Source organism: Centrocercus urophasianus, unplaced genomic scaffold (genome assembly GCF_019232065.1).
Source record: "Centrocercus urophasianus isolate 14NV4802_14NV808 unplaced genomic scaffold, USGS_Curo_1.0 seq_24, whole genome shotgun sequence".
Taxonomy (NCBI): domain Eukaryota; kingdom Metazoa; phylum Chordata; class Aves; order Galliformes; family Phasianidae; genus Centrocercus; species Centrocercus urophasianus.
Genome location: NW_024884800.1, coordinates 16,673,624 through 16,701,040, shown reverse-complemented (window position 1 = coordinate 16,701,040; position 27,417 = coordinate 16,673,624). Strand labels below are relative to the sequence as shown.

Here is a 27,417-nt window from a genome sequence, read left to right as displayed (position 1 = left end):
TAGGACTGATCTGGAGCACAACTACATCCAAAAGCCAAGCAGTCGCTTAGTGTCCCTGGTGTCACCTACTGATCCACATGAAAAGGAAACACATGAGGAAGGGATTACCCCCGACCCTACTTACCATAAGGGAAAGAAATTCAGCCTCAAGGCGTAACACTCCTGTTGATTTTAGGCTGTTTATTCCATATACACGTAGTCAAAGATAAGATCACATTTACAGGATTTGATAGAAATAACTGCCCATAGAACATGTGGATAACAAGGGATTCCAGGTAGCCACAGAGACTCCCATCTCAAAAGATGAAGGAGATTCCAGCCACAAATTGCACTCCTCAATACTTACTACACTTCCCAACAACCAACTGCAACACTGCATTTTTAGCACTGCCAAAGTCCCAGTTAGACTCTGACAACACTGCCAGGACAGCCCTGCACCTGGGGTAACACACTGCTTTTTCATCTACTGCAGCACTGTCCCAGAAGTTCAAATTCTGGCTTCCCATGAAGAGCTGAACCCAATCTTCACCTTCTAGCACCACCTATCCTCAATTTACTTTAACCTCTGATGGCAGCATAAAACTCTCCTGTTTGAAACACATTTCATAGAAGGCAGGTTACAGCTAGGAGTTTGTAAGATTTCTAAGTATTGATTTTAACAGAATTTTATATTAAAGTTTCTTTACATGCCAGGCAGCATCTTCTCCTCCCCATTTTCAGTTAGCTCTTCATGAAACAGCTAAAGTTAAAAATCCCCAAGTTCCTTCTCCTAGTGCAAAGACATGCTTCCTTAAAAACAGCACATGCTTCCATTTAGGGTATCTATATGCTACAAAATTATTGTTATAAAAATGCATCTGTTACTTCTCTTCACCTCTTTATTTCAAATGTGAGGACCAAAGATAATTTTGGTCAACTTCTCTTTTTAAATGGTTATGAAAACCATCTTCTTTGCCCACCTCCCACCGCCATGCGTGACAGCTTCTCAAACACTTTCAGCATTTAAGAACTGTGTAACTAAAATCAAAGACTTAATGAACTTAGGATGGCCAGAACACATCACAGAAACAAGCGTTCTTGTCAAATAAAACTAAAGTACAATTCCCACATTGTAGTTGGCAACAAAATTAACCTTGCACTATGCCTGGAAGTTGGGAGGTTGAGGCTGACACACACAGGGTGCATCAGACAGATCTTCACATCATGCAGCTTGGACATCAGACTACTGGATACAGCTCAGAGGAGGGTAACAGCATTTAAGATCTTTCCCAGAAGAGTGAAGATGTTTCCCTTACTAACTGTACATAGAAATGCTGATAGCAGCTAACTGGCTCAAGATCCCTGAGATGAAGAAAGAGAAAGGCAGGATAAAGTGCTCCCTGAGAAGGCTGAAAGAATCCAGCCCTTGGCGTGACCTACCAGGTTACGTTTGTATGGAGATAAGCAAAAGGAGGTCACTACCATCAGAGGGAAGACAAAGAAGATGGAGCAGTTTTGTTCTCAATTGTTCCTTCCCTCCTCATGCTGCTGCGATGCTGCAGAGGACAGATTTCAGACCGCCCTCCTGACCTCTGCTGTAAGCACCCAGCAAACAGGAGGGCACCAAACTGCCATGAAGCACAAATTCTGTTCTTCTAAAAGCAAACCAAGAAAAAAAACCTGACTTCCACATGCTGCCTAACGGCCTTCAGCAGCACTGACAAAACAAGGCATTTCTTCAGGGCCCTGAGGAAACAAGGCTTGGGAAACTGCAACAGCATCCAACACTGCAAAGATCTTCACTCAAGTGTCGAGGTTCCAATAAAGCATTTAGAAACAGGAAGGCAATTGGTGCATTAGTATTCTGCACAAACCTCAGCACTGAGATTCCCAAATCTCTGCCTTACACGCAATTCAGTTTTGCTGTAATTTCTACCATAAGCTTTGCTTATACCACATCCCTTTGTCAGAGAAAGCAAGAAGAGAAATGCAGTGTGTGTGCACTCGGCACACGCCTGTGCACAGACCAAGATCTGCTGACACACCGTGAGGATCTGCAGGTTCTGGCTCCTCCACAGAAGCTGTGATGCAGAAGGTGCTCATTAAAATCAGCAGCCCACCTCTTGAGTGGTTTCCAGTTGTCAGGCTTTGTTGTTCACAAACCTCAGGGAAATAAATGACTGTTTTCACCCCCCCACACAAAGTAAGAAATGGCAACAGCAATTCTTTCGACATCTTTACAGTATGCTAGATGGCGACTTCTTTTCACTCTTTTTCAAACCATTTGCCCACTCCGCTTCTTAAGGTTTTCAATTTTAATGAGAGTTCTCTCTCAGGTCTCCCATTCTGTTGCCAACACACCAAATGTTGAGCTGTGTATTTCTGAGAAGTTTTCAGCACGCACAGCATGGTGGGTGGAAGCAATCCGCAGTGGGCACAGGTCCCTTTTTGTTGACGCTCTGATCTCACACACACACAGCAAAAAGAATTAAAATCAGAGATGCCTGCTAGTTCAAATATTGTACCTTCAGCTCTACTTGATATGAGTCACGCACCACTCTTCACTCCGCTGCTCAATGAGCATCACAGAATATTTATATATAGGCTGGATGTGGCTCTGGGCAGCCTGGTCTGGTGGTTGGCAACCCTGCACGTAGCAGGGGTTTGAAAGTGGAGGGTCATTGTGGTCCTTTTCAACCCAGGCCATTCTATAATTCTATGAATATTTGATTTTTCCTAATCTGCTGTATATCCTCACCATCGTAACCAGTCTTTTAAGATGCCCAAATGTGCAATGAATGTTGTTCTACAGTGCACTCAGCATTCACCTTGCTGCATCGGAGCCCCCATGGCATCCCTGTTCCATGGGCTCAGGCCCTTACCTGAATTCACACCTGGCTAATTCTCCTTCTTCAGATGTAATTCTATGAGAAATTCACAGCTGCGGTAAGCTTAGCAGCAATCCAGGCAGCACTTGTGTTGTGTGAACTGAAAGTAACAACAAGATGACATCTAAAATGCCTGAGATTCTTACTGGCACAACAGCACATCAGTTGCACGAAAGCAATACAAGGACAGACTGAAGTAGTGTCCTGAACAAGTGCAGCCAGCCGATAAGGTCACAACACCAATCTGTGTGTTGGGGTGTGAAGCTTCTTCTGCCTGAAGAAGAGAGGGTTCTAGTGAGACCTCACTGCAGCCTACCAGTACTTGAAGGGAGTTTATACTGGAGGGGGACAAATTTTTTTTACAAGCGCAGACAGTGATAGAATAAGGGGAAATGGCTTTGAATCGATAGAAGGGAAATTTAGGTCAGATGCAAGGAGGAATTCTTTACTCAGAGGGCAGTGAGGTACTGGCACTGCTGCCCAGAGCTGCAGGTGCCCACAGCCAGGCTGGGTGGGCCCTGGGCAGCCTGAGCTGTTGGGGGGCAGCCAGCCTGCAGCAGGGGGTGGAACTGGAGGGGGGCTTAAAGGTCCCTTACAACCCAAGCCAGTCTATGCTTCTATAAAGGCAGAGTCTTATCAGTTATGTCAGAAGCAATACAAAGCATGACCCCTTAGGTGTTAATAGTGAGGTTTTATTTGAAAGGCTGTAAAGCTTCCATCAAAAAGTTGGTGTCTTCTGGGTCACCATTTGGAATATTTTTAAGTACAGCATCTTAGCACCTTGAAAGGCCTCTTACAGCATAACTTCAGAACAAAAATTGGGCTTTAGTGGAAGGCAGAAAAAAAATCCCAGGGAGGGCCTCCCCTCCATAGCTTTTACTGTTAGCACAAGATAGTGGAGGTGGGTTTAGTTACGTTACAGCAGCAGGAACAACACTATGAACAAACTGTTGGTTTGTCCTGTCTAGAGAAAGCCCTGCACGCATTAACAAGAAACTTCTCCTGCAGGAACCTTCTGATTCAATAGCTACCTAAAACAGTGCTCATTTACAGCAAAAAATAAAGAGCAGAAAACAGAAAAATGTCCTCTGATGTTCCAATCACAGATAGAGATTCCAGTGTCAGTAGAATCAGAGCTAACCAGGGGGGTCAGCACCAGACCTGCAATGAAAGCACTCATCCAAATCTCTGCTAAAACAACAAAACCTGAGCTGCCCATCTGAACAGAGGGGTGAAGCACAGCTACACCTGCCCAGCCTGGTGGGCATGCCAAGGTCTATCAGCTCACACTGCACACAGACCTTGATTCCCTAGGCAACTCAGGAGGAACTCAAGTTCATTACGTCTTCACATTGCATTTTCAATCTATGAATCGTACTCCTCACTGCTGCAACTCTTGCAGCAAGAAACACAGCACCCAGAAGTAGTTAAAAAAAAAATAATAATAAATAAAAAAAAAAAAAAAAGGAAATAAGGTTTTGTTTGGTTGCTTTCGGGTGGGATTCGTTTTGAAGCCTCACGCCCAGCTGTGCCATCACGATGTACTGACTCAGCACTGCCCTTTATTCTACAGAGAACCACGATTCCAGCCTCAACTCTGCCACACACTAACTGCACATCACAAGATATATAGATACACTTGTCCAGTATCACAGCATTTAAATTTGAGCAGTCCAGGCCCCTTACAGACGTTCAAAGTGAAATACATGTTGCGGGAGGAGAATTACCGCTGTACTTCAAACCCTCATGGTTTATTAGGTCAGCATAATGGATGTATTAATTTACAGCCTTTTTTTTTTCCCCTGGTGTAGGAGCTATTAATATTCTACATATATTTACTTCTGCAGATGGTGGTTTAATCAATACAGTACCTTGGGCAACACGAAAGCAATGTAAGGACTGTCAGCCCCAGGGAGCTGATGCTTATGGCAGGGCTCAGCCTCTTACCACAGCCTTGCAGAACTACCTAGAAGGCGACAGAGTCAGCTGAGGGAAGAGAAGAAAACACAAAGTCTGCACCTGCAAAGCTAAACCAGCCCACTAGCACTAGGGAAAGCAGAGAGATTATAAGACTCAGATTGGCCTAAATCCTAAAGCCTGTGGAAGAGCTCTGCTGAGCCCATAAAGATTCTGAACCTGGGGACTCAGTTCTCTGGGGGGGTGGGAAAGAAAAGAACAAGCTGCTGCTGAGACCGCTAAGGGCGCACCAGCACACAGCAGTGGCAGCACGAGCTGCACCTGGCTCAGGCTCGCCTCTTGCTGGCTGACACCCAGAGCAAACATTGCGGCCCAGGTCACGGCCTCTGGTGTGCTTGAGGCGTCTGTGCCGATGATCACAAGTCTCCTCTGCAGCGTCAGACACAAAAGGAGGACATTTCATACAATCAGATTAAAAGAGATGAGAAAACTCCATTCTCACCCACACCAACTTCTAAACTCGCTCACTGCACTAAGATCATAGGAGAGGTTTCCAATTCACAGCAGCCTATGCAAGAGCACTATTAAGCCCAGAGATTAGATGCTTTGCTTCTTTGATAGTCATACCAAAGCTTGCTCCCCGAGCAGCTTTTGTAGAAACACTATTAAAAATGGAGAGAAAGACGGTTCAAAGAGAGGTCTCAATCCTGAAATACAGCACATCCCTCCTCTCCCCCTCCCACGCTCTTCCCTCCTTCCATAGCATTCCTCAGGGCTGCTGAAGGAGGTGCTCAGCACAGGTTTTAGACTGGGCTGCCATCTGCATGCTGAAACGTTCCCTGCTTTTGTAGTGAAGCCGCTTTTACTGTCTTAAACTTGCCTGGGAGCACACAGAAGACAGACTCACAAGCATCAGCCGGACTGAGTTTCATCTGCTCCTGCGTACCTTTACACCCCTGCAATACTCACAAAACATTTTCACTGCTCACAGTAGATCCTGTCACTCCTGCACATCAAAGGAGCGGGCAGCAGGAGAACACAGCTCCACATGCAGTGTGCCTGGAATTTCGTTCCTTGATCTCATTCATGGCCACATGCTTCCTTAACTAATACATAATGCTCAAAGCAGACAGAATTACATAAAAAAAAAAAAAAAGACAACATACCAGCTGTTACACTTCTTAGAAAACACACTTTTACTCATTCCAGAGAAGTGAGACGGAGCACTTTGCTCTGCCATCAGCAGAAGGCAAGTTGCTTTAATTGCTTCGTGCTACCTTAGAGAGATGAACACATTCCTGGTGCGAGTTTCTGTCCCTTACACAACCAGAGGCCATCCTTTACCTGTACACATTGTGCCAGGCTTGTAGGTGAGAAAATAAACATTTAGTTGACACACAAACACCGCCACCCCCTCAAGTTTGAGAACTACGAGAAACTCCCTAGAAAACAGCATTCCTTTCAGTTGCGAAACCTTGGGAACAGTGTGGTACTGTACTGAAGCAGGACAAAAATCAAATTGAAATATCTATTTTCTGTACCCTGGAATTACTCTGTCAAATAGATATCCTCATTAATTTAACAGTTATATATAGTGGTGGGAAGAGGAGTTTGGGGAAATCCCTCTTCCTGCAGCGCTTTTTTTGTAGAAGGAGGCCAGAAGGAAAAGGACCAGCCAAATATGCACACATAACTGCAGAAGTTTCTCAGATGCAGCCTCTCCCCTAACAGCACGGCATCGTGCACAGCACAGCCTCTGCCCTTCTATCCCAGGGGATCTCACCCAGGCCAAACACCAGCTGCTCAGAAAGGTGCTGGAAGAAACCCTGCCCCATAAACACAAGCAGCACGAGTCTCATTATTTGCAGCAAGGGCAAGGTCTTTCCCTTTGTTTTCCTTTCAAGGGTGTTTAAAGGAAGATTTATCCTTAGTCAGACGCCTTGAAAAGCAAATGGCCACTTGAAGTGCCTCCTTATTTTGTGATAGAGTTTAAACGCTCACTTCCAGCATTAAAGACCTTCTGACAAATAGGGGACGCACGCACTAGAAGAAGAAAGGAGAGAAGTTCCAGACAGGTCCTTAAGGCTATTTAATACTTGTTTGGGGTTTAGCATTCCTGGATACTTTCAGCTTGAGCCCGTTTGAAGCGAGAGATTACTCACAGCCCAAACGTACTGGAGATCAGGGAACGCCTATACTTCAGAATCGCTTTCAGTGCAGTGACCACGAACACAAGCGCTGAGCCGCCCCTGGGACACACGCAGGTGCAGCCCTGAGCCCCAGCCCTGCCTGCAGCCCACGGGAACCGCCGCTCCACAGGTCAGTGCTGCTCCTTCCCCACCTCCAGTCCTGCAGCACATCTCAACCCAGGACGCAGGAATAGAAAAGACCTTCTTTCCCCCCAAATACAGCACAGAAGGCAGCATTCTCTGTAGCTTCAAAGTGATAACGGTAGCACGTATCCCCCTCTCACCAAGAAACAGCTCCGTGCAGTCAGGGAACGAACTGCCCCGCATGTGCAAACAAACCAAAGCTTTTTCACGGGACCGGAGAGCCCCACCGGGATGCCTGCACTGCTCCTGTAGAGCAAAACATCTGAGGGGTGCCGGCCCGGCACGCAGCGGCCGTCCTGCCCTGCATACGTGTCCCTTCCACGGAGAGCCGGAGCCAAGAGCTGCACACACGCTCTTCAACCCTTAGCGATTTTAGTTCGCACGGAGCAGCAAGGCGCGATGCTCGGATTTCTAACGCTTTAAACCTTTCCGCTAACGTTCCTCAGCACAAACGACAGCCCGTGGCCGGCAGGCACGGCCGCACCCGCCCTCCCCTCCTGCTGCCGAGCGCAGCCTTTCGGCCCGGACCGCCACGCACCGGGAAACCCCTCCGCGCAGCTGCCCGCCCCGCAGCGCTCTGCCCCGCTCACCTCCCGCCGCCCTCCAGCTCTCTCGGCCCCTCTTCGCGCTGACTTCCCCGCGGAGCAGCGAGGCCGGGCTGCGGCACCGCTTCAGCCGGGCTACGGTTCCCGAGGCGCGGGGCTCCGGGACGCACCGGCGCTCCTCCAGCCGCGGGGCGACCGCGGACGCCCACCCGCGGCGCTGCCACACCGGGGCTTTCTTCCTCACATCACCTGCGAGCGCTGCCCGGCACGCGCGCCGTTCCGCCGCGCTGACACCGATCGCCGAACGATTCGGAACGAACCTCCTGCGAGTTCCCAGATACCGTGCAAGCAAAGGGGAGCTCCGCGGGGACCTCTGGAGCCTGGCAAGCAAGAAGGACGACCCGCGGCGAGGCCCCCGTCCGCCCGTCCCTCCCGCAGCCCACGCCAGCCCCGCGGTGCGGCCGCAGCCCGCCGCTTCTCACAGCCCGGCACGGCGCGCCCCGCGGAACGGACCCAACTTCGGGAGCTGACGCAGCGGGGCCGCCCGGAGCAGCGCCGTAACTTTGTAGAACTGCGTTCCAATATCGTCTCCCACCCGCAACTTCGCGTTCCTTGAGAAGTAGCGGGGCGGAGCGCAGCGCTCGGGCACGCGTACCGGGCTGTGCCGTGCGGGGCTGCGCCCCTCGATCCCGTCCCCCTCAGCCCCGTCCCGTGGCGGCCGCGACCCCCAACTTTTTTTTTCCCTGCAGGAAAGCAGAAACCGCCGCGGTCCGCGCGCTCACCTTTCGGCTACGTCTCCATGCCGGCGCGCCCCGTCCCACGCCGCGGGATGCGGGCGCTGCGCTGCGGCGGAGCGCCACACGCGGGCGGTGAGGGCGCGCGGCGCTGCTCTGAGCGGAGCGGGACGGCGCTGCCCGCGCGCCCACGGCTCCGCACCCGGCAGGTGCGCCCGCCCCGCGCCGCGAGAGTCGCAGCGCCACCTGGCGGCCGCACGCAGACACGACCGCGGGAGCAGCGGCAGCGGGAACCGCACCCGGCCGGACCCCGGAGCGGCAGGAACGGGCAGCCGGCAGCGCGGCAACCGGCAATGTCAGAGCCGGGAAACCGCTCCCCTCTGCGCACAGGGCTGCGCCATGCATGCAGGGCTATGCTAGGAGACGTCGTCTTTTTACCTGTAACGCAAACGGCGGCGTTTTTAGGCGCTCCTCCGCCTGTAGCCATCCTCTTGGACTCGAGGAGGAGTTCGGGACAACGCACCCGCTGTGTGCGCTCTGAGAATCGAGGCCCTTCCCACCGCTGGGTGTCCTGACGCACAGCAGAAGAGCAAAACGACGGCAGCGCAGATCGATAAAGCCGCCCCGTCTCTGTGCCTGGTCGCAGCTTTTCGCCGACGAGGAACTGGCAGGATGTGGGTGCAGCCCTCGCTTCCCCCGGCTCACACCTCTCCCGGCTCCTGCGCTACTCCTGCCGGGACTGCAGCATCAAACGCTGTCAAATTGTTCATCAATTTGCCTACTCGAGTCGCTTTGTAGCTGAATTATGAGATGAAAGCCTTGAAATAAAACATCCCACGGACTTTGAATTACACTTACGCGGAGTTGTATTTCACAACACCATTGATTTGAAATGAACAGATAAAGCAGTATCAGCAGACATACTTCAGCCCTTATAGTAAGTCAAAAAAAGGTGATTATCATGCTACACTATGAGAACGTAGACATTATTCATAAAAATGAGGTGGGTATGCCACAGACCGATTCTGTACAAAGCTTATTTGTTCCCCTTGCTCTGGTCACACCTCATGCACCATCACAGTAACGAGGCCCATCTGGCCTTCATCTGTGCCATTATTTCCTTACAATGTGTTATGAAGCAGTGAAGGGACCCCAGCTGATGTTGCAGGCGCTCTGCGTGTTGCAAGCACAGAGAAAGAGCAGAGGAGAATGCAGCTGACACACTGATAAAAGCAAGGGAGAGAGATTTCTCAGTCATTGCTGTCCGTATCGGCAAGAGATGCCCATGGAGATGGATTAACACGGGTGGTATCAAGCAGTGAGTCTGGGTGAGCCAGGCACTCACTGCATCACCTCAAACCCACTGTGCTCCCACCTGTCGGTTCATTAGATCTCTCCACTCCTTCCACTAAACCAGATTATCCTGTGATGTGTTTCCAGAGTTTGGATCCAATGTCACAGAATTCAGAAGAAAAGACTCTTTCCCACAGACTTCAGTTAGGTTTGGAAGAGGCCCCAGACGCACTTTCTTGATCTAATTTAAATCACTGTATGCACGGATTCCCCCAGATCGCTCACACTCAGCAGTGCCCCAGCACTCCTCTGGCTGCCACCAGCAGCAGTTCTCTCCCAGCACTCATTTCTCACCCACCAGGGGTTGATGGCTCTGCCCACTGATCTCCCTGCTGCAGCATCCTGCCTCAGTCACACCAGTGGTTTAACTTCTGCTATTTAAAGCCAAACACAGAGCTCACAATGAGAAGCTTGTTTTCCAGAGCTGGAGAGCAGGGCGATTTGGGGATTTGACATTGCCCCAAAAAGCATCAGCAGGGTGAGCAGGAGACCCCCAGTCCTGCTGTTAGGCTCTGCTTCTGCATCTGTGTGATTCTGACATGTTTCTTGCCTGAATAGGAAGATGACAGGGTGAGAGAATTTATGGCTGCACAAAGTCCCATTAATTGACTTTGTGTCTTCTGTCAGCACAGACTGCGGTCTGATCTTTGGGAGCTACAGCCATGCATGGTCGCCCAGTGTGTGCTCACACTGCTGCATAGAACAGACCATGCCACCGTGCAATGGCCACAGTCCAAGTTCACCCCTACAAAAGCACCACTACCCTTCCCCAGCAATTCCCCAGCATTTGGGCAGTGACGCCAAGCTGATGGGTGACCCCACTGCAGTCAGGCCACACAATCAGCCCTTCCAAGTGCAGGTGACAGGGACAGACCCTTAGGGTACAGACACTCACCCTGTGCCCTGCCCACCTGTGCTGCTGCCCAGGGCTGCTATGCCAGCAGCATCCACGTGGCTGGAGCAGAGAGGCGGAAGCACTGCTGCGATGGATGCGAGATGCTGAGGCTGCAACAGCAGATCACGGGAAGGAGCTCAGCACAGAGAGACTTGGCAACGCTGCTTTTCCCTGGGATAAAAGCCAAAGCCAAAGCAAGCTTGTTGTGAGAGGAACGAGGGGGGCATCAGTGGGTGGATGAGACCGGATGAAGGATTCAGTGCAGAGGGTGTAAACAGACAAGGGGAGAACCCTGCCTGGCTGTGGCAACACGGTTCTGATCACTGCTTGTCAGGAGATAAAAACAGGGCTGTGCTGTAACATTTCCAGTTCAGCTCTGCTGAGAATGAGGTTTAATAGGGTGCCAATTCCCTGTGGTTGGAGGGACTCGCCCAGTAACGTCACTGCCGCTGTCTGAAGTCAGACACAGTATAAAGCAGCAGTAAATGCTGCTTCAAAACTTCCAAAATCATTTTGCATCTGACATTCTTCCTGCGTTATTCCAAGAGAAAGATAACCGCAAGGTAGTCTTCCACATAGTAATCATATTTCATACCAACAATACTCACAAGTAGTTAAGTATGGAATAGGATAACTTTCCTGCTTTTATGCTTGAAAGCTGAAGATGAGATTATGAAGCACTTCGCGTGTAAGAGGAGTAACTGCTTTGTGTAAGTATATGGATTAGAAAATAAGAATTCCCTTCTCCAAAGAATAACGTGACAGGTTTACAGCACAGGTAACATCTTCATGCAGCAGGCACGGCATGATGTAGTCAGAGCATACTGGCTATCCACCCGCCTCTCTTGACCGGCCAACAGCAGAAATAGAAGCACTGCCTGGGATTAATTAAGATCAGACAAAGCCTAACTTTGCCTTAATCCAGCCAGCAGCCAAGAAGCTTGTTAGTAGAACTGCTCAGATGGAGCTTTTTTTTCATGTGCAGAAGAGTTTGTTGAGCGGGAGAGCAAAATCCACCAACAGACAGTGGAAATGCTTTCATTGCCCGTCGGGAATATCTCAGACAAGACAAAGACAAATGCCTCCTTTGTCTGTTTCACTTTCACTTTGCAGGGAGAACCAATAATCAATTAGGAAAAAGTGGGAGAGGAGTAGAAATAATTACCACGCGGTGACATGCAAACTCTCTTTGCAGCCCTCCAGGCTGGACGCAGCCACACAGGCAATCAGTGAGCAGCAAGAACACCCTACAGCAGAGAGAAGCCCTCCATCAGTCCCCCGCTCCTCCTGTTGTCATCCCCTCTCAGCTGTGAGATAAAAACAGAGATAAAAAGCAGAATGCAAGTTGTGCTCTTTCTAACCTCCTGTGGGACTTCGGGATGCTCATCAGCACTGCATTCACTTGTATTCCACAGATCATTCTTCTTTGGCAGCATCTTATTGTAATTGCAGAAATCCCACTGCAATACAGAGTTTGGCAAACTCATCTCAGAGCAACTCATTTGGTGCAAGCTTAGATTATATTTTAACTTCAATGATAAGAAATTACTGAGAAGATGACAAGCACAGTTAGTTTTAGATGCCACAGGCTGAGGAAGAAGAGGTAAGTTACCTACGACGATCTCATCATATTTTGCAACTTTTTCCTCATAAAATGCAAATTTCTGCAAGTGGATGGTTTGAAAATCCTCATTTAAAAAATAAAAAGGAAATAAAACCTAGAAATCAACAAGTACTGGTGCTGAGCTTTATGTTTTTCTATTACATATTTTCTTTCCCATCTCCTTTTTCTTTTTTTTTTTGCTGGTGCTTCTAGAAAAGAAGAAATTAAGACGGCGCTTTGTTTCCTTTTCTGTGTTTGCAGCAAATAAAAGTTTTAAATCGGGCCATAAAAATCTTCCCCTTTTGCAGTTCTGTTCTGCTCAGATTATCACATCTAAGGCCACAGAACAGAGCAAATCATAGCAATGAAGAGAAGGGGTATAACAAATGGACTGATGGCAAAAAAACAAATTACTTCTCTGGACAGAAGCTCTGTATTTGGGGTAGCTTAGATTCAGTTGAACAATGGATTTTCCAGGTCAGTCGGCAAAAGGAAAAGAAAAATGTTTCAGATCAAAATGAAATGGAGTTTCAGAGCAGGGGAGGAACGTGGTGAAAATAACCATAATCAACCTCCAGCCTTGTTTACGTCTGCATTCAAGGGTAGAGAAATCTTACATCGGGCCTAACTGCCCGCGTCAGACCATAAGGAAGCATCTCCTTCTCAAGTTGACCAGCACCATTACTGATATGTAAAGTTCAAGGTTAAATGGTATATGATAGTCCGAGTCTCTGATGCTTCCCAAAAAGATAACTGGCCTTCAAATGAAGCCAGAGCACAGGGCTAGCCTGCCATGCAGGGGAGTAGCAGCAAACAAAGCAAAAGCATGCCAAAGTCATTTTTCCATTCTTACCTTTAATACATGGCAATAAACACATTTGTGTTTATTATCAAGACATTTGTGTTCAAGCTTTTTCATCCTCTGCTTCATCCATGCAGCTATTCTAAGGGCACGAATTCCCCTCTCCCAGGACATCTGTGAAGAGAAGCATTTATGGATTCAAAGACTGCACGGTGGCTTTAGAACCAGCACTTTGGAGTGCTGTTTTGTTCCAATCTGCCTAAGCCAGTCCTGCCCTCCAAGCTGTCAGTGAGTTCATTTCCTCAACAGCAATGAATGTAACCAAAGACAAAAACACAAAACGAGTCAGTGAAACTGGAGCTAATGACTTCAAAACACCTCTGATTGCCAGCGCTTCTGGCTTGTGATAACATGGTAATAGTCTAAAATTGGCTTCAATTTCTCTAGGAAATGGCTCGGTGTGTTTCAGACGTGAAGGTTTCTCACCTATGCAGAAAATGCCAGTACTTGTAAATATCAAATGCAGTAGCGCTACACCCTGCATTAATGGGAACAGAACATCCACGCTGACACCCCTTGATTAATTCCTCTGTTGAGTATTAATATTCCCTGGCAGAAAGCAGGTGGAGGCCAAGTGCGGAGCTACGTCTGTGACACACAGGCGCAGATGGCCGTGCTCTTCAGCCTCCACCTCCCTCTGATGGCCACGGAGCTGCTCCGCCAGACTGCTCGCAGCCACAGGCATCTTTCTTAGCTCTAAAATATAGAAGTCACTATTTGGAAATCGCTGAACAGCAGCAGTTGCCTGAGCTGAGCAGACATATGTCAGTTGTCCTGGAATTTAAGTAACCAGAGCTTTGCAGCATGCACATTGCAGGCAGCCTTAGCTCAAGCAGCAGAACCATGGCACTGACTCCAGGCACCCCGTATAACGTGAAGTAATACCCTCTGCAGTGCAAATTCCATGTCCCAAAACTTCCTGAGGAGGGAATGCATCCCAGGAGTCAGGAAAAGGGGTGGAGAAAACAGGGAGCTCTTTGCTGAGCTGGGGAACAACATGAGGAGAAGTCAAAACAGTTGCCTAAAATGGTGGTAACAAATGTGACAAAAACAGTGGAACGCGGAGCACAGTCTGCATCCTGGGGAAAAATGCCAGTCAGCATCTCCTGTGACCAGGAGAGGGGGAGCAGATGCATACTGGGTGTAAAAGTGTTGGGAGGATGCCAGTGGTCAGCATATCAGAGAGCCCTGGGCTCATTAGGAGCCTGCAGGCGCTGCCCCAACACCCCACACCATGCAACGAACCCAGCAACACATCTCTGCAGGGCTGCAGTTGCAGCCAGGCACTGAGCTCTGCAAACACTGCATCAAACATGAGAGTGTCTGAGGGCAGGTGGGAACAGGGGCAGGAAAAGGAAGCACCGTAATTTAGACATGCTGTGAGAAAGACTCCTTTTAAAGACTGCTGCAGCACCACATTCAATAGCAGCAGCCTGACTTAAAAGCAACAGACGATTGACAGCTTTCTGAAATATATTTCTAGTCCAATTTGCTTCCTAAATCCTCGCTTCAAATCCCTGGACAAGGTGCCCAAGAATGGCAATGCCGTGTCTGTTGGGGGTACCTCGGAGGTCACTGTCATTTCTCCATTTCTGAGAGAGGAACTGTGACAGGGCCACGGTCTCTGCAGAGGTCTGAGGGCACTGACTCATGGCCTTCCCTGGAACCATCAGCACCAGGAGAAATATTGGAAATAACACAGCGCAGTGAAAAGGGAAGACGATGAGTAAGCAAACAGCAGTGACAGTTCCACTGCTCCCCTCCCACACCTTGCCATTCCTCTACCTTATTGTCACTGCAAATCCATCACTACTCAGACAGCAAAAGTAATCCACTAAGGGCAGCAAACACGATATCTGAAGTTCCCAAAATTTCTCAGATCAAGGTTTATTAAAAGTAAAAATTGTAGAGTAAGAACGTTGCTGAATCAACGTCCCAGGCACTCAGTCAGACTGAATTATGTCTCTGTCCTTAAAATATACGCTGGATAACAGTTTTAAATGGCCTCTGTAAAAGCCACTGTGTGTGCCTTGACATTAAGTCTACAGGAAAGTACCTACCTTCAGGATTTTCCCCATTTATAGGTCTTTTGTTCTGCTTCAAACTAATCAAAGTAGCTGCTCCTGGATGTAAAATGGAAAAAAAGAAAAAAGCTAATACATGATTTACTGCCAGCCGCCCAGTGAGCAAAAGGGCACACACCCATCACTGCAGGTAGGCAACTGCAAGAGGAAGAAGAATGATTCAGAGCAGCAAAGGGATGCAGGGTGTAAGCTGGGCAGGGAGCTGCATGAGATGGCTCATGGCTGCGAGTATGTGCAAGGCCAGCCCGACACCAGGGAGGTTGTCAGAGGATTGCAATGAGACTACAGTGTACTCACATACAGGAGATGCCATTAGCTTTGAAGAACCACTTATTTATCCCTTTCAGCAAAGCGGTGGGCCCTGATCTCAGAAAGCACACAGATACGTGCTCAGCTGCTTCTGTTGGCAGATCAGACAGAGCACTTGGTCCCAGCTCTGCCTGGGGGCACCAAGGTCTCCTACACAGGCAGGACTCCTCTTTACACCCAGACAGGGTGGACTCTGAGCCCACAGTAAAGAAAAGCACCCTGCACAGTTTTTATCTGCTACTGCACTGCTGACAACAGGGCAGAATGCTGACAGAAGTTGGCAACAGTCAGGTCTATTAATTTCTAGCGCCTCACAGTAGGTTCACTTATTTCTTCCCACAGGATGCAGATCCTCCTGTGCACTGGGAATCACCTTGTTTCTGCTGCAATTGCTGCTCCTGCCATCACCACTCACACCACAGATGATAATAGGTAGTGCAAATTTTCCCTTCTTACCTTTCGAAGGGAACCTGCGTTTTCTATGTGTCCCTTGTGGACTGCTGCCCTTGGGGCTCTTTGTTCAGCCTGGCTGCAACACAAGAGCTTCAAAAATCAGCACAGGTTTTTTCTGATTCTAAAGGTTTTACTTACAATTGCCCCAAGACTTTGACCAGAGCTCACGTTTCACTGATCAGTTTCCTTACGAATTTCTCCACTTACCGGCTATTCTGCACACCTACAGCACAGCCTGTTCCCTCTCCTTCCTTCTCATTTTTGGGCAGGCAGAAAACAGTTTGCTTTTGCCTGTAACACAAAGATCTCTTCAATTTTACTGCTAAGAAGTTTCATTCCTGGCAGATTGTTGGCTAAGCCCAACAGCTGACCACTTGTCCACTTGCAGTATGCAGTCATTGCAGAGGCAGGCCTCTTCTGAATGAAGTTGCCTTTGGGGACCACAGAGGTGCTTCGGCAAATAACAGCACCTCTGGGCCTTACTGTGCTGCTGTGGGGCAGGAGTAACTATTCTGTTAGCAGCTGCACCTCTGGCATTTATGAAAGTGAAGATTCAAGCCACTGGGACAGCAATGAGAGAAGCGGGAAAAATGAAATCTGCCTATAGAAGAGCACCCAGGAGCCACAACAGGGCAGCTGTGAGCTCAGAGGATGGAACTGCTGAAGCACCCTTTCACATTGCCCAGGAACAGCACCGCAGATTCACATGCATTTGCTTTCCAGTCCATCCTCCTGCAGTAAGCCTAGAGGACAAGCTAGGAGCTCAGCCTCCTGAGAGAACATAGCTTTGGCCCCATGCATGTCATCTCATGTTTTTCAGTAGGAAATTTATCTTGCACATATTTAATTAATGGAAACAGGGATAAACAAGCAGATTGCTTACTTCAATTATGTGCACAGCGCCTGCAGGGTTACCATTTAAAAATCACAAAGAAAGTAAACACTCAAAATGGGTAGAAAGCTGCAAAGAGGAATATACAATCCGCAGCTTACCTTGATGATGACTAACAACATCTCTGCACTGAGAATGAGGCTATACTTAGCAAATGAGTATAATTCAAAATTTTTCAGCCATCTGTAAATAACACTTACCTGGAGCAGCTTTACATAATTAAATGACTCACTTATTAGTGTTGTATAGACCCATCTGCATAGAGAAAACAAAGGCAGGGAAAGAAAGAATCAGAAGCTCTCCATCATTTATTTAAATTTCTCCCAAAGGCAATTTCTCCAAAAATTCCCAAATTCCATGAAGTCAAACATCTGCTTTCTTCACAGCATAACACGCTGAAAGCGGCATTACCTGGACAAACAACTCTCTCTCTAAGCAGCTTAGCAAGTTTGTGTAAGTGCTTGAGCTGCTGTAACGAGGCAAGAAAGTCACTCCATATCCTATTTAAAAAGGTAAATAACGTCCATGTTAGTCTGAGTCCCTCTGCACTTTGCACTGCAAAGAAAACACTTTGGTCATTTCTGTTTCCTTCTTCACTCAGTAGATGCCCATGCTCAGAGCTAAGCAGAACTGGATGCCACACTGGGCATTTCTGATTCCTCATTTATTTTCCTGAGCACCTGTGGGAATATTTTCCCCTTACAAATGGAAGAAGAAAAAAAAATTAAAAAAAAAATCATTAAAAAAAAAAAAACAGAAAACCACTGTAAATTTCTGTTCAGAGATCTCTGTGGGACTGAAGAAGTCTCGCTGCCGAAATTTAGTTGTAAAATACTCCTCTAACGCAGCTGTATTTTCCCACTCAGCATAAGCTGGAAGAATCAAGTTCCTGTCTGGTTTACACATACATTTCAGCCATTGAATCAGAAGACCCCAGAGGAACAAGATTCAGTTTCATTGGATCTTCCAAACCCTCTCTGAGAAATGGAGCTTTCTGTTGCACCACGTGCCCAGGCATTCTATGATGCTGTGCAGCTATTTGTGACCACTGTCTCAACTTTAATTGTATCAATGAAATGAAGCTAAACGAACTGCTGCCTTACAGATTATTTGCATGTAACACAGAGGTGTTACACAACTGGAAATAATTCAGTACCGAACACTACAGAGGCTAAATTCACCAGATGTGCCAATGGTTCTGACACCCACTACAAAACACATCCCAGAAGAGAGGAATAAGGTTTATGCAACATTCAGTCAGAATGTGCAGCCCTTCTTACACACTAACTGCTACTTTAGCAACAGAACAGGTATGGGACCAGACATTTCTGACCTGTGAGCAGCTCACACCAAGCTGGAGACGTCAGTGACCCTCTAGAGAGCACCAGGCTCCTGACTGCAGTTGCTTGCCACACAGGGCAGCCAGCTGTCCAGGTCTCACACTGATAGTCCATGTCACTGAACACACAAAAATCATCATCTAAAGGGACTTACAGCTGAAACAATGGTTCTGCCTAAATGAATACTGCTATCTATTGAACAGAGCCAGCACTAACGTAACTGAGACCAGAATCTGGTCCTGGGTTTATAGGAGCTGACACAAACCACATCAAGTAACTCGACCTACTTTAGTTCATTAACATGAAACTCGTCTCTATTTGCCAGGCTAGCACTAACGCTATCCAGTTCTTCCAGCTGCAGAGCCGCAGGTACCTCCCAGTGCTGTCACATAACTAGATGATATGCATGACTGAAATCCCCACAGATAAGATCAAGCGTGCAAAAGAGATGTAATCGACTTTAGAACAAAGTTAAATTTGCAGTCATTATCCTACTTGCACTAATTTCTAAAGGTAAAAAATGGCATGCATTAAATACTGCCATCACTTTCTTTCTGGTGATGAGAATCTTCTAGCAAGTCCTAGAAAGCAAAAAATAAACATCAAGTGCAGTGACTATCATAAAAGCAGAACAGCTCCTAATGCAGTACGTTTTGCTTTCAGGAAAGATTTTCCAATCAGCTCCTTCCCAACACAGGCAAGGGTGAACTTTAGCAACTCCACCATGCGAGCAGAACAAAAGGAAAGGCAGCTCCTGGCTTTTTTGTTTGTTTGTTGTTGCTTTTTTTTGCCTCAGGAATCAAAACTTCATCATCTATATCCCAAATACAAACAACCTAATACAGCTCCCATCTAATGGTGAGTATCTCCTCTGATGAAAAGAGTATGACAACTTCTACATCAGAAGAAGACTGTGAGCTTGCTTTCTCAAACTAGCTGATTCCAAGGAAAAACCTGGAAACAAAATATTTAGAATCCAGTCCTTCTGAACCTACACAGCAATTTCAGTCTTATCAACTTTTACCCAGCTTAGCACCTCTTTTTCCCATGCGTACAAAGACAAACAGTTTGGAAAGCTAGATGTTCTGCTTGGTGTAGCCTTCACTTTATGTTCTATAAGGTTTTTTGAAGGAAGATGCTTGCTTCTACACCTGAAGCAAAGCTTCCTCTTTTCTTTCTACTAACATTGCTTTTAAATGAACTGAATGGATTTAAATAACGCACCATGTAAAATCCTGACCACTTCTGTTTGTCTGTGCACCTCGTAACAACACAGCATCTTGTAAAAGCAAGGCCTACAAGGTTAAGTTTTGCACAGAGTATAAAAAGGTACCATTTGTCCACTTCAAGTTTGTCGCCTGCGAGTTTCATTCTGCATCCCTTTAGCATGCTGAAAATACACACAGTGAGGAATAACCCCACTAACCCTCTCCGTGCTGTTCATTATTACACATCCTTCTGTCATAGCCCTGTTCATTAGCCTGCTGTAAGAATTAAGCGGGGTTTATCTTGCTTAATACTGTCTCAAATGACAGTCCCCCTCTGTTTGTAGTTATTTCAGCTGACCCTTCTGGTCCCTTTCATTCTCTGCTCTAGACTTCTTTGAAAGATGATTTTGCAACTATTTCTTCAGCTACAAAGAAGCATCAATAAGAGGATCTGAAACTGCAACATGGTATGCAGGGAGGCTCCCGTGTTATTAATATTTATTTCATGCTGGTGTCTAGAGGCATCAGCTGAGGCAGAGCCCTGTGTGATAAGCTGCACAGCCATGTAGTACATGACAGTCCTGGCTCAGAGGACTGCATTGTGAAGGCTGCAGGGATCTCAGACGGAGAATTCATACTGCAAGTTTACTTGTCTAATGCAAACTCATTGCCTTTCAACTTCCCAGCAGACACAGCCTCTGTTCAGTGAGGATGTGCTGCATGTTTGATAATGAGAGCACTTACCTTTCATCCCCAGCAAAGGGAAGCGATCCCTGCTGTCCCACACAACCTTTACAGCGAAGCTGCAAACAAATCCTTCATGACACCTACACGTGGTCAAAAACAGCACTAGGCCATCACATTCCAAAGAATGATGGCACTGACAACAGCAAGGAACAGAAAAGCCTGGGGCTTCTGAGACAAATCTGCCCTCTGAGCAGACACGGAGAAGACGCTGACCCCAAACTCACATGTAGCAGTCACTTTAAAGTCTGAAGCATTTCAGAGACCAAAATCACTTCAACCCAGGCCCTGGGGAGAATGCATTAGGCATTACACAGCCTGCTTCCAGAGCACACCAGTGTTGCTGATGTAGTAAGGGAGAAAGCATTTCAGGGGCATCAAGCAGATAAATGAAATGCTTTTGAAAGTGAACAAAGTCACCTAAAATGCCTTGAACACAACCATGCAGTCTTCATTCTGCTGCTTTCTGTTCACACTAGCAGTGTACAAGTGCCAGGACAAGCTATGCCCGTACCTAGGCTCAGCCCTTTCCTCCCACCCAGCAGACAGCTGCTCTGCATTTCTCCAGCCACCTCCTCCAAAACAAGCCCTTTCCCCTGTGCTGCAGGGGCTGCCTCCTGCTCAGCTTTCTGCTCTAAGCCAGAGCCTGCAAGCACCCCTGGAAGTACACAGGCATGTTCACTTCCTTGCATTTCTCTGCTGGGAGCCGTTTGCTGTGAAATGTGTTTTACCACAGGAAAACAGAATGCTTGCTTATGGGCGTGAAGGTGGCTCTGCACAGCTCTGATCACTGTGTATGCGACCCTTCCAGCAGGGTAAAGAGCAAGGTGGAGAAGAGCACCTGGAAGAAAACAGCTTCAGCAGCGAGCACTCAGTCCCACGGGCTCTTTCATCCTTTGAGTACATACAGGTGAACATAAAAGCAGCCAGAGCGAATGAGCAAAAAGGGCAGTCGAGGAGTTCCTTGAGGAGGTGTTGCAGGATGGCAGACGGTCTTTGACTTTCTTTGCTTTTCACTGATAAAGAGCTAACACTGGAACTAGTCACTTACCCAAGTTGCAAGCAAGAGCATTTTAACTAGTACCCACCTTTGCTTCCACTGTTGATTTCAAGAAACAAAACAGGGGCCCAATGACCATCCAGGCATAATCATAACAGAGGGCTCAGAAGATGGAGCACTGACTTCCAGCACAGACAGGAGGGCAGAGGACCCAGGCAGGATGGCTCAGTAATACCTCCTGGTGAAAATTTCAGCAACTCTGAAAAGTTATCAGAAAAAGTGAACTCTCATAAAAGCTGCAATCACCGTTGTTTCATTGGCCTGTTACTCTTCAGATACCAGCAAGAGGAAGAAACCCCAATGCTAAAATTGCTCAGAGCAGTTCTGAAGGCTCCACCCAAGCTGCTCAGGCTCTCAGTGTGGTTCACCACACTAAACCTGCAAGCACTGCTACTGTGTTCCAAATCCCTTCTGCTTCCCCAGGGTCTCTGCGGTGCTCAGGCAGAACCACCACAAGCTCAGATCTAACACCTGATTTCCTTCAAAAAAGAAAAGGTTTTATCTCCCCTGCTATATAGGTCAGCTATCCACAACAACACCCAAGTTTACACATTCCTCTTCATCGCCTTCTAATTCTCTTTGTGATTTGGGGCAGGCCAGTCTCCCTCGCCCCTAGCATTACACCAAGGGCACGTTTTTGAATGTGACATAGCACGTGGGTTCCTAATGTCTGACCAGAAATGGAGCACACACAGTCACAAAGCTGCAGTTCATCATTCCTGCAATGTTTCAAGGTCAACAGAGCTTAATGTGATTTTAATACAATTGCTCAATTATAAACTTGTCTGATTTTTGGCCTTGCACGTGCATTTCCCATGGCACAGCCAAGCCAATCAGATATCATCAAAAGCAGTAGCAGAGGGGTATATTTATTAGATATTCTGAAGTGGAACATAAACTTTAAAAATCTCAGCTTACTGCAGAAGAAAGTAAAGATGGAAAAACTATTGAACAGAAGAACGCCTGTGCTGTAAATAAGACACAGCACTGCAGTTAATTCTCTTTTAGAACAAATGCATTAAACATTTATTACACCAAATGTTAGTTTAAAACAATCATTAAAATCCGTTTTCTCTCTGTCCACTGGAGATGGGTTATTCATTTGAAGTTGATGAAGCTTCCCTAATTTCAACATCATTATTTCTATGGGCACATAACAGGAGCCGTTATATTTTAGATTCATGTAGTAACGTTGCCCAATTTCTTTCTCACACTTTGCAGCTCCTGTTGCAAGCCTTTGTACTGAATAGGAATATTTCACTTAAAAATGAGTCTCTTAATGACCCTTGTCTGGAAATACAAGCACAGCATGTACAAGAGGCAGAAGTCAGCTCAGGGTAACGCACGCAGACTGATGAGTTAAACAAAGAGTCTGAAAAGAAGAAATGAGCTGAAATGATCTGTCTCACAAATAACCATTTGCCATAGGGTTTTTGCACTTTATTCTTTGCTAGGCTATTTATCCCCTTCCTAGCTGAAAACAAGGGCCCGCATGTTTTGCCAGCCCTGTGTCAGCACCCAGCAAATCCCAATGGAGCTGGAGGATCTCCGTGCTGTTGGGCATTGAGCAGCCCCATACTGCGGCGCTGTGCAAGAACTGGGCATGGGCCAGGCGGGCTCAGGCACTGCTCTCTGCTGCTGCCCACTGTGGGACCGACTCCCCTTCTGATGTTCTACAGAGGCCACTCATCAGAGGATGAACAGCCTCCGATGCGTTCCTCGTCAAGGGAAAGTAGGGATCACATCTTAGTTAATAACGAATGCTGAAAAGGGCAACTTTAGCTTCTAAAATACATTAATTGACAGTAATTAACATGCGGATCTTGTCAGATTAGGACTAAGAAAATTGCTGCCATCTACTGCTGGAAAGAAATATGTGAATGCTGAAAGCCTCTTCCAAAAACAGGCTACGAGCTGAAGGGAAGTGTAATTCAAGGGCATCTCAAGCCCTGGGAAGGGAGGTTGTCATACATGAGAAGGACGGGACCCTGCAGCCAGAGGTCAGACTTTCAGGCTGGGCAGATAAAGCTCTTCCTTCTCTGTGAACAAACACTTCTTATTTATAAAGGAGAGAAGCAGGGAGGCTGCTAAGCACCTTCTACACTATGCTCTGTGCAAAGCTGTACTTAAAATACATCCTCAGGTGTCCCAACAACTCACAGTTGTGACATACAAGCACATTTTATCAAAGGGATAATTGTTTAAACCTTGAGAAAACCTTTTCTTTTGGATCCTCCATTTGTTTAAAATTTAGGAGTTACTTTTCTCTCTACTCCAAGTACATTCAGCTGTACTCACCACAGTAACTCCAATGAGCCGGAGCAGATGAGGCAGTCATCTCTCCACCTCTCTGGTTTGGGACAGGTCAGCCCAGTAAAGATGCTCCTGTGTCAGGGATTTGTAGATTCAGCGTTCAACAGAAACTCTAATCTACAATGCAAGCAGGTGTCCTGCTGAGAAAATGCAGGGTGGAAAAATAAGTCTTAGAAGGGGAGCATGGAAAGGTCTGAAACAGGTTTGTATTCAGTCAAAGCTCTGAGGGCACAGCAAGAGTCTGCAAAGCAGAATTCCCAAGTCTTGTTCCCAGTCCCTGCACCCATCAGGTGTGCTCATGCTTCTTCTTAGGCAGGGTCACTCCAGCAATGTTTTGCTTCAACAGTGCATTTTTCCATCCAAAACATCTGCTTTGGGGACAGAGAAATACCTCTGTTACACAGTGAGATCCATGCAGCAGGTCCAAGCCCTTTACATGGACCGTTGTTTTCTCTGTGCTTTTCCCGGGACTGTTCATCTAGCAGGTGTTACCTGCTATATTCTGCCCTGGGTGAGCTCCACTAGATTTAACGTTTCCCTCTTTGCCTCACACCATTCTGCAGAGAGCACAGCAGCGTGTTTCCACTATCCTCTGCAGCAACCACAGCCTTTGCTGAGCCACACATTGAGCGCATGGCTGACACAAAGCGTCTTTGACAGCAGTGTTCACAAAGGCCTTCAAGTCTTGGTCCCACGGAAAAAAAAAAAAAAAAAAGAAGAAGAAAAACAACAAAACAACGCCTGCTGTGTTCAGACCAGCTCTGCAGTGTCTGCAGAGCAACTGCTGCTATTCAGCTCCATCGTGAGGGCAGAGATGCCACCAGTCCTCAGAGCAGGTGATTCCACTGGGACTTTCAAGGAGGGAACAGGCTGACAGAAAGGGATGAGAGCAAATCAGACCTGCCTCAACTACAAAACATTTTCCATTGCCTCTTACTTCTCAGAACTCTGTCGTGGACACAAAGCAGCTGAGAAGCAGCACTTAGATCTTTGCTGAGACCTCAGTGCAGCAGTAATTAGAAGGGTGAAAAGCAGTAATTTTCCTGAGTAGTTCACTCTCTCCCGTACACACATCATGCTTAGCACATCGATTTATCAGCAATTAAAGCCTACTCTCTAATCTCCAACACTTTCATTATATAGCTGGTAGTCAGAAGTATCTGAAATGCCTGAAGTAGTCCCTCCATTCCCCAGCCTCAGGCGCAAAAAAAAGGCTGGAAGTAGAAAGACTGTATCCTCAAGGTTAAGCAAAACCACACTCAGAAACAAGACACCCTCCTCTACCTGGCACGTTCTTCCGGCCCCTCTCATCCCAGCTCCTGCAAGCACATGGCAATGGCTGTCACACAAGTGGCAGGCAGCAGCTGGTGTTTGCACGGAGGCACAAGCAGCCTCTCCCCTCCCAAGCGCAGCACCCAGCCATGGGCACCGCAGCACCAAGAGCCCATGCTGCCTGCTGCCCCCAGGCACAGCACTGTGCATCGCAGCACCATCCTGCTGCAGCTGTGGACAAAGACAGAAAGGCTTACTTGTAAAATCCTGACAGAACCGGGTGCCTGAATAATGCTTTCCCAGGAGGAGGAAACAGCAGAAGGTGGGTGTTTCATCCTAGAAAATGGCGAGCAGTCTCTCAGTCTCATGGAAATCAGCCTAAACAGAAGCATTTATCTCGGGTTATCCCACGAGGAGCACTTCAGCTGTACTATCCAGTGAAGAACATCTGTACAATATTTGCCTGCCAGGAAAAAAGTCTCTACTGCACTTTCCCAAAAGGAAAACTTTGATAGCCTTTCACTGACAGAAGTAATAATTATCCACATAGGAGCATACCATTAGAGCTCCCTTGACAAAGATTTATTTATTTATATGTCTGTGCCCTGGAAGAAAACAGATGATGAATGAAGCACTTTATTTTGCTAACAGAGCTGCAGAGGAAGAGAAAGGGAAAAAGTCACAGGGCAAATAGAACACCTGAAGGAGCAACTCTCACAGCAAGGCAAGCAGAGCACAAGAGAGACACTGCCAGGTGCAACTGCAGTGCTGAGGTGAGCACCTCACGGCAAAGACAACCTTCTCATCAGATGCATGGCTGTCACTGCCCTCACTGCCTCCAGTCTGATGGCACTGGGCCTCCTTTGGCAGCCAGAGCCTTGGAGGAGTGTGCAAAGGCAGGAGGAGAACAAAAGAGAGACTTGCAGTTAGCAGTTATTTTCCTGGCTCTGCTGTAGTATTCTTCCCACTGTTCTCCCTTTCAAGAGATCTTAAGAAGCTGACAGAGGGAGGACACACAGTGTCAGATATTACACGCGGAACGCGGCTTAACGTGCTCATTAGTCTGCAAACAGGAGAACACCGCAGCTAGTCACAAGGCTACCACTGTGGTGAAAAGAAAGCAAACACTGATTTCTCTTAAAATGTTTTTGAATCAAGTCCTCTAGTCCTGCAGCTTTTATAAAAATACAGTATTGGTGTTAGAGGTTCCACATAAATGAACATGAGCCCTTCTTTGTTCCGCAGCTTCCCCTGATGGCTGCCCCTCCCAGCATTCGTCAGCTCTGTTAGGCATTCTCCTCGGTGAGAGATGAGCACAGCCAAGCACTGAGGCAGCAGCCCTGCAGAAAGTAAGGATCTCGAGGTCAGCACCTCACTGACCTGCAGCCTGGAGCCCTGATTCTAGCATCCATACTGTGCGCTGCCTTATCCAGGACAACGACCTCTGATGGGAGCAGTGCCTAAATGAGCAGAACCAGCTTGAGATTTCCATAAGAATAGGAACACAAAACTTGGCAGAATGTCTCATGGCTCCACTACATCAGTTATTTCTTTGATTCCCGCTAACAGTCTTGTCAAATGAGTATAGATTTATTATTGTAATTATCTCAAGCTTGTAGAGATTCAAACATCTGTTATAGGTGTTCAATAACTATTAGAACAGCAATCAATTTTTTTTCTCAAGCAGGGGAGTGATTCATGATGCTCTGTGAATAGATAAACTCGCTGTAGTCTATACCAGAAATATACTTCGAAAAAAAGAAAGAGGCTCTTTTAATTAGCTTCTAATTAATTCTGTTCAGGAAGTCGAGATGAACATAAGATTCAGGAGCACTACAAGTCATTTAATTACAGGGTGTGGTGTGTTATCCTCAGATTTCTCATTGCCAAAGTAGCAGTGTTTTCTGTTCTGTTTCCCAGCGGGACAGTGTTTATGGATTATCTATACAGCTTATGCTGAACATCCTCTGTCCCACATGGCTCTTGCACTTGTGTAATAGATTTATGGTCAGTGATGGACCATCAGAAGAATTCAGCCCAGAGCTTTGTCTGATGCCATTTGAATTTCCCTTGAGCTTTACTTCATGCCAGTAAAATCAGAAAAGGAGGAGACTTCCAGGTTTGACTTGGCACAAAGGGCACCATTCAAACAGCATGCTGGAGAGCACAAATAGAATACCAGCCTTTTTTAGGAAAAATTTCTTCTCTGAAAGAATGGTAATGCATTGGCACAGGCTGCCCAGGGAGGTGGCGGCGCTGGAGGTGTTCAAGAAGAGCTGTGGCAACTGAGGGACATGGTGCAGGGGGGTTGTGGTCAGATGGATGATCTCAGAGGTCTTTTCCAACCTTAAAGATTCTATGTTTGTGATCCACCAGGCTCAGCCATCGTCCCTTGGAGCTACTCAGCCTAGAACAAGCCAGGTATGCACACACACCCACAGCAACTTTAACGTTGCCCCCATTCCGTCTCTCCCATTCCCAACTAACCCACACGGCACCATTTCCACAGACCTCATCTGTTCAGGACCTTGTCCAAACCAAAGAAGGAAGGAAACTGAAGGCAGAGAAAACTACTGAACTCCTGCTGCTGTCTTCTAACTGCATCTTGTCATCTATTATTGTCACTCTAGCAG

The 27,417-nt window shown here is 47.2% G+C and overlaps 1 protein-coding gene and 1 long non-coding RNA gene across 3 annotated transcripts in view; both read right to left on the bottom strand.

Annotated features, from left to right (window-relative positions):
• IL1RAPL2 (interleukin 1 receptor accessory protein like 2) overlaps positions 1-8,896 on the bottom strand; it is a 332,687-nt gene extending 323,791 nt beyond the window's left edge. Inside the window, exon 1 of the mRNA XM_042825057.1 lies at positions 8,835-8,896. The gene's annotated coding sequence lies outside the window, so the exon portion shown is untranslated. The remainder of the gene's footprint in view (positions 1-8,834) is intronic.
• A 3,115-nt stretch (positions 8,897-12,011) lies between these two features.
• On the bottom strand, positions 12,012-15,775 carry LOC122163793. Of its 2 annotated transcripts, XR_006170046.1 has the most exons (4): positions 15,491-15,775; positions 15,170-15,232; positions 13,101-13,223; positions 12,012-12,104 (listed from the first exon to the last, which is right to left on the bottom strand). It is a non-coding gene; the product is annotated as an uncharacterized LOC122163793 (long non-coding RNA). The 2 variants fall into 2 exon arrangements; XR_006170045.1 differs by lacking the exon at positions 15,491-15,775 and having other exon boundaries at positions 15,170-15,474.
• Positions 15,776-27,417: the final 11,642 nt, after the last annotated feature.